The 8,989-nt window shown below is 35.2% G+C and overlaps 1 protein-coding gene across 1 annotated transcript in view; it reads right to left on the reverse strand.

Annotated features, from left to right (window-relative positions):
* LOC144963684 (uncharacterized) overlaps nt 1-8,138 on the reverse strand; it is a 12,306-nt gene extending 4,168 nt beyond the window's left edge. Inside the window, exon 1 of the mRNA XM_078897639.1 lies at nt 8,042-8,138. The gene's annotated coding sequence lies outside the window, so the exon portion shown is untranslated. The remainder of the gene's footprint in view (nt 1-8,041) is intronic.
* Between the last annotated feature and the right edge of the window lie 851 nt (nt 8,139-8,989).

Genomic DNA, 8,989 nt, shown 5'->3' on the forward strand with positions numbered 1-8,989 from the left:
TAATAATAATAATAATTTAATAGTAATAATAGTAATAACAATAATAATAATAATAATAATAGTTAGATAGATAGATAGAAAGATAGATAGATAGATAGATAGATAGATAGATAGATAGATAGATAGATAGATAGATAGATAGATAGATAGATAGATAGATAGATAGATAGATAGATAGATAGATAGATAGATAGATAGATAGATAGATAGATAGATAGATAGATAGATAGATAGATAGATAGATGATGGTATGTGATTGGAGGATAAGTCATGATAAGTCTTTGTCCAGTTCTCCGATTTTATGTCGTATGGATCAATGTCTTTCACGCATTCAATTTTTTCTTTGTAGCTTTTTTTCGATACAGTGTCCATTGTGTTAAAAGGATTGGTCGCCATTTTGAAGAAATCTATGCTTCAATCAAGGGACTAAACCGTGTAAAATGTCAAAAAATTAACTCCCTTAGTCTAACCGCATACTCTTAATAATAACATGTGGCCATGAAAGTTTATCGCAATTTTAACAGAATCGACACTTTACTCTTGTAAAAATTTATTCAAAAAGGATGTACGCTCAGTTTTTATTGTTTTACTTATAAAGATCATCTCTTCCAACACTTATCTTATCGGCTGTAAGTCATTTAACTAGGTGAGAATAAAAATGTGTTAATTAAGCGCTGACGTACTTTGTACTTTGTGTGTCTCGTGCAAATTACCCAGCATACGATAACACAGGGTAACCTTGACCCGACGACCAGACCTAGTTTGATTGTCTTCGTCGGTGTGTACCGATGTCAACTAGATTCACGGCCTATGGGGTTTTTTTTTAGTTAATATTTATTGTATATATTTTGTCCATTTCATTTCTATTCAACTCACTCAGTGTTATTTCCCCTTATAGTTATATATTTCCTACAAGGATTACTATACTGAAAGGATTGACATGTGGAATCTTCAGCCCCCGCTAGTGGGGGCCATTGGTTAGATAACGATTTCAAGCAAAACTACTACTTTTCTGCCTTGGTACAATTTCCTTGAATGCGCAATAATTGATTCTGTTCTTATAATTTCGGTACTTTATAAGAAATTGGTTAATTGGCGACCATAAGTTTTAAATAATATTTCTTTTGTCTTGAATGATATGAAAATATATAAAAAGTAGTGAACTATCAACAATTTTACTGGAAAGTATGAACTATTTTTTATGACGCCCTCTTACAAATTGAGTGATTGGGTTTGTTTATATTTTTTTAAATCGAAAGTACGAATCTGCTTTCAATTCCTTTTAATAACTAGATAGATTTATCGAACCAGAATCTTTGAAAAGTGGTAAGTACCGATAATATTTGCGTAATAATTCTTATTTAAGAAATGTTTAGAATTAGCATCTGGGTGTTGTTCCTGCAGACGATAGTTGGACCCATTGTAGTGCTTGCTCTGTCGAGTCGCACAGATTCAGATATGGTGATCAGACTCCGACATCCTGATTCGGATTACTGAACTGTTTCTTATTTTATTATGGCCTGTGGCTTTATATTTATATCTTTTTTTTCTATATGGTTAACTGATAAATATTGACTTTATTGTATTAGTATTAGTCTAGTGTATAAGTCTAGAGGGCCCTTTGCTCGTCAACGTCACAACTTGAACTTGAACAGTCTTTTCTTCTAGATACAGTTGCTAGAATAGTAGTCATTGCTATTGCTAGATAGCTAGACTAGAATAGTTAGTGGGTCTGATATTACCATATATGATGGAACTTGGACTCTGAATACATAGGTATGCCCATTACATGGATCTGGTGTTGCTGATATGACTGTCAATCATATGGGACTAGTAGTCTGAATATATAGTTTTGATCTGAGATGTTACTGTTACAACAGTTACACTCGCCCAACTCAATCACTCTAATTATCTCTGTGACTATGGGAGGGAATTATGGATCCATTGACTGAAAGGATTGTACTAGTAGTCTGAATATATAGTTTTGTCTCAATGATCTGAGAAGTAACTCTATTAATTAACTCTTGACTATGGAAGGGAACTATGGATCTGATTCTGATGCTACTCATTGGCTGTAAGGAATGAACTATAGTATAGTGTATTAATAGTAGTCAGATTTTTTATGAATGGCGCATGTTTTTCTAGTTTTTCTCAGATGTCCCTCTATCAAAAGTTGTAAAACTTTGTGTCAACCTCCGAATCAATTTCTCTTAACTGAATAAAGATTTTGGCCCATATTGTGATGCCATATCACAAAAAAGATTTCTTCTTCACGACCTATAAAAATCTACTTTAAAACCCCTGCCATAAAATTAGAGATTTTACACTGCTAAAAATGTAAACATTTTCGCACCACAAAGTAAGATGAATTTATCGTTTTTCAAAATTATCTTGTGACACGGTATATCTAGTTCCGGCTAGTGGTTATGAGTTCACATCATACTATTTTCCGAATAAAAGCAACACACATTAACTGTTATAAAGTAACAACTAATGTTGTTTGCATCCCATTTTGACTTTGTAATTTATTGCTTTTTATTTACATCACGTCGCAATTACGGAAGACTGATATGAATCTCTAGCTTTAACTCATTTGAACTAGTGATTGAATACTCAAAATTGTCAAATTAACAATGAATGTTTATATTTAACTTTGAAAAATTGTATCTATGCGTGAACGTTTCACATAGCATTTTAAGTTTTCTTTTAAACCTATAAGCTCTTAAACAATACGATATGATACGGAATCCCTATCTGTTCCTCTCTCGTAAAGCTGCGAAAAGAAGTCCACTTTTATCTATCGATAAGTCGTTAATTAAAGAGGACAGCTATGGAATTGGAATTTCACAATCAACCCTGAGTTTTGCATGTTATTGTTGTTGAACACAAGCCCATATTTGTGGAAACACTGTATCATAAATTGATGAACTTCTACTTTTGACTGGTCTACATTAAATTTATGTAATCCTCTTTGGCATAAATAACAAGCTATTTCTCAAAAAATTGAAATCAAAATAATGTTGGAAGTGTGTAATGTTCACTTTCATTTGTATTCATCAATAACGTATATTGATTGCTATAAAATGTAAACATGTCTGTCGTTCCTTCATATTCGGATTCTATACGAACATCATATAAGTTTCAATTAACTGACCATTCTATTTTAGCAAATTCTTTCAAAATGGATAAGCGGAAAATCATATTTTTGACACTATAATCATATTTGGGTTCCGATCCTTACTAGTTATCGATTTTAATATAGCTGTAATAAGCGAAATACTTTCCTATTGTTTCAAAATTCGTGAAAAGATATATTTTATTTGGACAAAATGATCCAGGGGTTCATACAAATTTTTGCAGCTGTACATTGTGAACAGCTGAGAAAAAGAAGGAAAAGGCACGCCCCTTATTAAAAATCCGACTATTGTACTCTGAATATTCTGTCTCATTGATCTGATATGTTACTTTATTAACTCTGTGACTATGGAATGGAATGGAACTATGAATCTTATGCTACTCCATTGACTATATGGAATGAACCAGTAATCCGAATGTTTTGCCTCACATGAACTTTTGCCTCTTGTGGGTCTGACGTTCATGGACGTGATTTGTTAGCAAATTCAAGATGGGGAAAATTGTGGTGTTGCGAATTGTAATGGTAACTACAATAAAGCCAACAAATTTGTGTTCAGATTGCCTAAAGAGGAACCAGAACGGGAAACATAGTTAAACAAACCACCTCCTCATGATGATATTGAACCACAACCGACAGAATTTGTTATTTGTGAAAGACATTGGTATGCAGGTGTTCCAATGAAAATTCTACCTGGCAGACCGATCATCCCTTATAGGGATGAAATAGTGTTCAAAAAATTTAAAATTTAACAAATTCGAGAGATCCTAATTACAATTACGATATATGTAGCGCATCCCTTAGTAGATATTTTGGTATTCATCTTTTTCTTGGGATCATCCTCCGCAGATTACCTCCCATTGTTGATATTTTACATCTCCTTTCCCCTTCATCTAATTGATCACCCCCATCTTCATCATCACTTTACATGTACATTCATTAATCAAGCTTCTAAAGAAATCATCCTGAATCAATCACTATAAGGTCAGTTTTTAGAATATCTAACTACTCATTCTTTCCGTTTCTTGGCTACTCTTATTCACTGCTGATAATAGTAATCATTAAATCTAAATATTTTTTGGACCCAGAATTCACAATCATTCTCTAAAATGGTAGATCTTGCCCTATAATGCCCCTGCGGTTATTTTTTTTTTTTTTTTTTTTTTTTTTTTTTGAATTTTCTAGATTTTTAGTTGGCCCCCACTAGCGGGAGCTGAAGATTCCATATGTTAGTACTTTCAGTATAGTTGTCCTTGATTTCCTACCATTTTATCGCCCCCGTCGGCGATTACAAGAGCGAGCATAGACAGCGAGAACTGCTAGCTGTATGTGTCCCATTCTTATGATGTGTCTTAGACACACATTGAAGTCAGACGTTATTTTCATCTTTTTTTTAAAGCTTTTATATTGAATGAGAATATTAAACCTAGACACGGACCAACTTACTCGCTTTGCTGAGGTTAATGATAATTCCCACTAAACAGCAATCCCATTAAAGCAGGATTACAAGTTAGAATATTAAATCACCTTGGTTTTCGGTCTACCCCTGTAATTGCTAATAACATTTTGTGTGGACTGGTGATTTCGCGTCGTTTTTTTTACATCGATAACATTGTTGTTTTTTCTGAGACGTGGGAGGATCACCGAGCACATCTCGAGGCCGTTTTGAAAATATTGGATGACAACAATCTCGTCATCAATATGGATGAACTGACAACTGGGTGTGAAACAGTGACCTATCTGGGACATGAACTTGGTAATGGACGGGTCAGACCAAACTTAGTCAAGATTTTACCTGTGATGGATTTCCCTGTGCTTAGAAAGAGAAGAGAATTGAAGCCGTTTCTGTCCCCACTTCTCCTCCATCGCTACACCAATTACACATCTACTAAAAAAAGATGTTGTTTTTCAGTAGGGTTAAGGAGTGCGAAGAGGCGTTTATTGCCCTTAAACTATTCCTGGGAAGAGCACCAGTACTCAGAAGTCCTGACTATAATAAAGATTTCATACTGATCTGGGAACCGGACCAGTGTTGCTTCAAGAATTTGAAGACACGCTCCACTCCATTGCGCTCATTTACAGAAAGTTCACTCGACCTCAGAGTAATTATTCCACCATTGAGAAAGAATGTCTTTCTCTTGTGCTCGCTCTGGAGCATTTTGACATTTATGTCTCGTCGTGTCCTCGAGTTACCATCCTCTGTGATCACATCGGATTTTTTTCTCGACACACGTGGCATTATCCTGAACTGGCCTGTCCAAACTTATCAAACTATTAACGAACCTAAAACAGATTCTTTCTTAAAGACAAACTGAGACCAGCGATACAAAAAGACACACTTTGATTGAACGAGATGTCAGTCTACGTCATAACAATAATATACCTGTTCACAAGTCAAGAGTTGTGAACGAGATTTTCGAGGGCTACTCGTGGGAAATGTTGGAACACCCACCCTTATTCTCCTGATCTTACCCGGTGTGACTTCCATCTCTTCCCTAAGGTGAAAGAAATGCTGCGGTCAACGAATTCAAGACGAGGATCAGAATCAAGAGGCGATGAAGAATGCAAACGTGGCCACTATTCACCATTTTGACCGTTAGATGCACCGAATTGTAGCAGTATGTGTCGAACTTAACATTTTTTATGTTGAATAGGTAATTGAATAAAGTTTTATTTGGTACCCCATACAAGGTTATTCAGAATATTTTATTATGTGAGTATATATATATATATATATATATATATATATATATATATATATATATATATATATATATATATACATATATATATATATATATACATACTATCTATAGATAGTTCGAAGATGACGTCACTCAGGTCTTTGTTATTGTTTTTTGCCATCCGCGTTTATGAGTAATGCTCACTGAACTGTATTAACCTGACTATAAACGTTCATGGATACACACAGTTTTGTGTCGGTCCGTTATACTTCCGGATGGCAATGTTATGAGATTCTTAGCCAAGCGCATACTATCTATAATATTATATTGGAGTATGTATTTTCACGATTTGTGTTCCTTTAATATTGACTTATATTGCCGATTCCTATTCGCCACGCATTTTGTTTTTATCCATTCCACCATTAAATTTTGCAGCTATCCTTTCCTTGTTAATTAGATAAAATCGGGCTCCATATCACACTCCTGTTTGTATGTGGTGTGTGTGTGTTTGTGTATGGTTGTCTTTGTGTAAATAATAGTGTGCAGTCTTTTGTAAGCGAGAATTTGATTTTAATGTCGGTATATTATATGTACAACACAATGACTACAGATAGTATGCGCTTGGCTAAGAAGCTCACAACATAGTCATCCGGAAGTATAACGGACCAACACACAAAACTATGTATAACCTTCAACGTGTAGAGATAGTTCGAAGTTGACGTCACTCAGGTCTTTGTGATTGTTTTTTTTTTTTTTGCCATCCGCGTTTATGAGTAATTCGCAGTAAACTGTATTAACCTGACTATTTACGATCAAGGTTACACAAAGTGTTGTGAGTTGTTCCGTTATACTTCCGGATGGCAATGTTGTGAGCTCCTCAGCCAAGCGCATACTATCTATAGATAGAATGAAGTGGACGTCGATCGGGTATTTGTTATTGTTTAAACTAAACCGTATTAACCAGACAATAAAAGTTCATGGTTACATAAGGTTTTGTGGGTTGGTCCGAATACTTCCGGATGGCAATGTTGTGAGCTTCTTAGCCAAACGCATACTATCTCTGTTAAAAACATTTTAGAGAGAATTACTCATAAACACGGATGACAAAAAAACAATAACAATGACCCGAGTGACGTCAACTTCGATCTATCTATAGATAGAATGAAATTGATGTAACTCAAGTCTTTGTTATTGCTTTTTGCCATCCGCGTTTATGAGTTGTGAGCTTCTTAGCCAAGTGCATACTATCTATAGATAGAACAAAGATGATGTCACTGAGGCCATTGTTATTGTTTTTGCCATCCGCGTTTATGAGTAATGCTCACTGAACTGTATTAACATGACTATAAACGTTCATGGATACACACAGTTTTGTGTCGGTCCGTTATACTTCCGGATGGCAATGTTGTGAGCTTCTTAGCCAAGCGCATACTATCTATAAAGACCGATCATCTCTCTCTCTCTCTCTCTCTCTCTCTCTCTCTCTCTCTCTCTCTCTCTCTCTCTCTCTCTCTTTTTTTTTCTTTTTTCTTTCTTTCTCCCGCTTGCTTGCTTCCTTGCTCGTCACCTAAGAGTGTGAAATAACTCAATGCATTCGCTGCGATAAATTGGATTAAGATAGACCGATCAACTCTAGCAGATGAGGAAAGTGATGATGATGATGATGATGATGATGAGAAGGAGGAAAAGGAGAGGAGGAGGATTTTGGTGGTGGTGGTTATAGCAGATGATGATGATGATGATGATGATGATGATAATGATGATGATTATGATGATGATGATGATGATAATGATGATGATGATGATGATGATGATGAGAAGGAGGGAGAGGAGAGGAGGAGGATTTTGGTGGTGTTGGTGGTGGTGGTGATAGTGGTGAAGGGGGCTTTGGTTTGTTCGTGGTGGCTGTGGTAATGTCGATGGCGGTGGTGGAAATAATGATGATAATGATAATGATGTTGATGATGATGATGATGATGATGATGATGATGATGATGATGATGATGATGATGATGATGATGATGATGATGATGATGATGATAATGATGAAGATGATGTGTTATGGTGAAGATGGTGTTTAATAAGTGGTATTGGTGATGGTGTTTGTGATGGTAATGTCTTATTTCCTTGATGTCAGTAAAACGGTGTTATGGCATAATATTATTATTTTTAAAACTTAAGGTCCGATTTCAAAAGCAATACAAAACCTGATACAACTACTTACGTGTTTTTAACGAATCCAGAGATACAAAAATAAGAAAGCAATAGTTAATTTACAGGCAGCAAATTAATTTGAAGGTTTCGCTTAAACTGTGTGTCATCGTGAAGCAATAGGATTACATTATAGTATAAATTATACATTTCCATCAAATTATGCAAATTTAAGCCTACGCGGAGCATGACGGCTAAGGGCCGAACGATTAATTTAATTAAAAATTATCAGTTTAGTCACAGGTAATTAGTATATTTTATTACCATCAGCGTGGAACGCATCAAATCCAAAAGTTCCAAAGCTTTACAATTCTAAATTGGACTGAGGAGCGATTCAAAATAGCGATGTATTCTATTTGGACATAAATTTGTCACCCACAACCACAAAACGGAATTAGATCGGTATGGACACTTTTCTGAAAATCAATCCACTGTCAAAGGTTTAAAACGTGGGTGAAAATATCGCTGCATATTGTTAAGAGTAAATGCTCGCAATCGTCATTGATTGTGTTGTTATACCAACGATGGTAGAAGGGAAGATGAGCAGCTTGGATTTGGGGTTTTTTTTCTCTTTAGAAGTTATCTAAAATTATTAGAGTAATTTCCCTTTCTGAACAGGTGGTGTAATCCGTTACTGTGGGTCATAACAGTGAACTCAATAACGATATTTTCCAATCGTAACAAGCGGTTTGTTGGTTGAAAACAGTCGCAGTTCTAATTATTTATTATTCATTATATATCTAAAGAGAATACCAAGTGTCTGTATTTATTTATGCCTCTGGTTTCATTTTGTGAAGTTTACCCTTCTAATGCTCGATATCGAAGGCGAGTTGGTGAGCCCAGCAGGCCTTAAACAGGCTCCATACACCTTAAGTTGACGGATCGATTAGAGAGAGGAGAAAGAGCAACAATCTAAATTTTTATCAGAATTCAATAAATTAGATTGCTGTTGTTTGTTGTT

This window comes from Berghia stephanieae, chromosome 2 (genome assembly GCF_034508935.2).
Source record: "Berghia stephanieae isolate SIO BIC M18660-M18661 chromosome 2, UCSD_Bste_1.3, whole genome shotgun sequence".
Taxonomy (NCBI): Eukaryota; Metazoa; Mollusca; class Gastropoda; order Nudibranchia; family Aeolidiidae; genus Berghia; species Berghia stephanieae.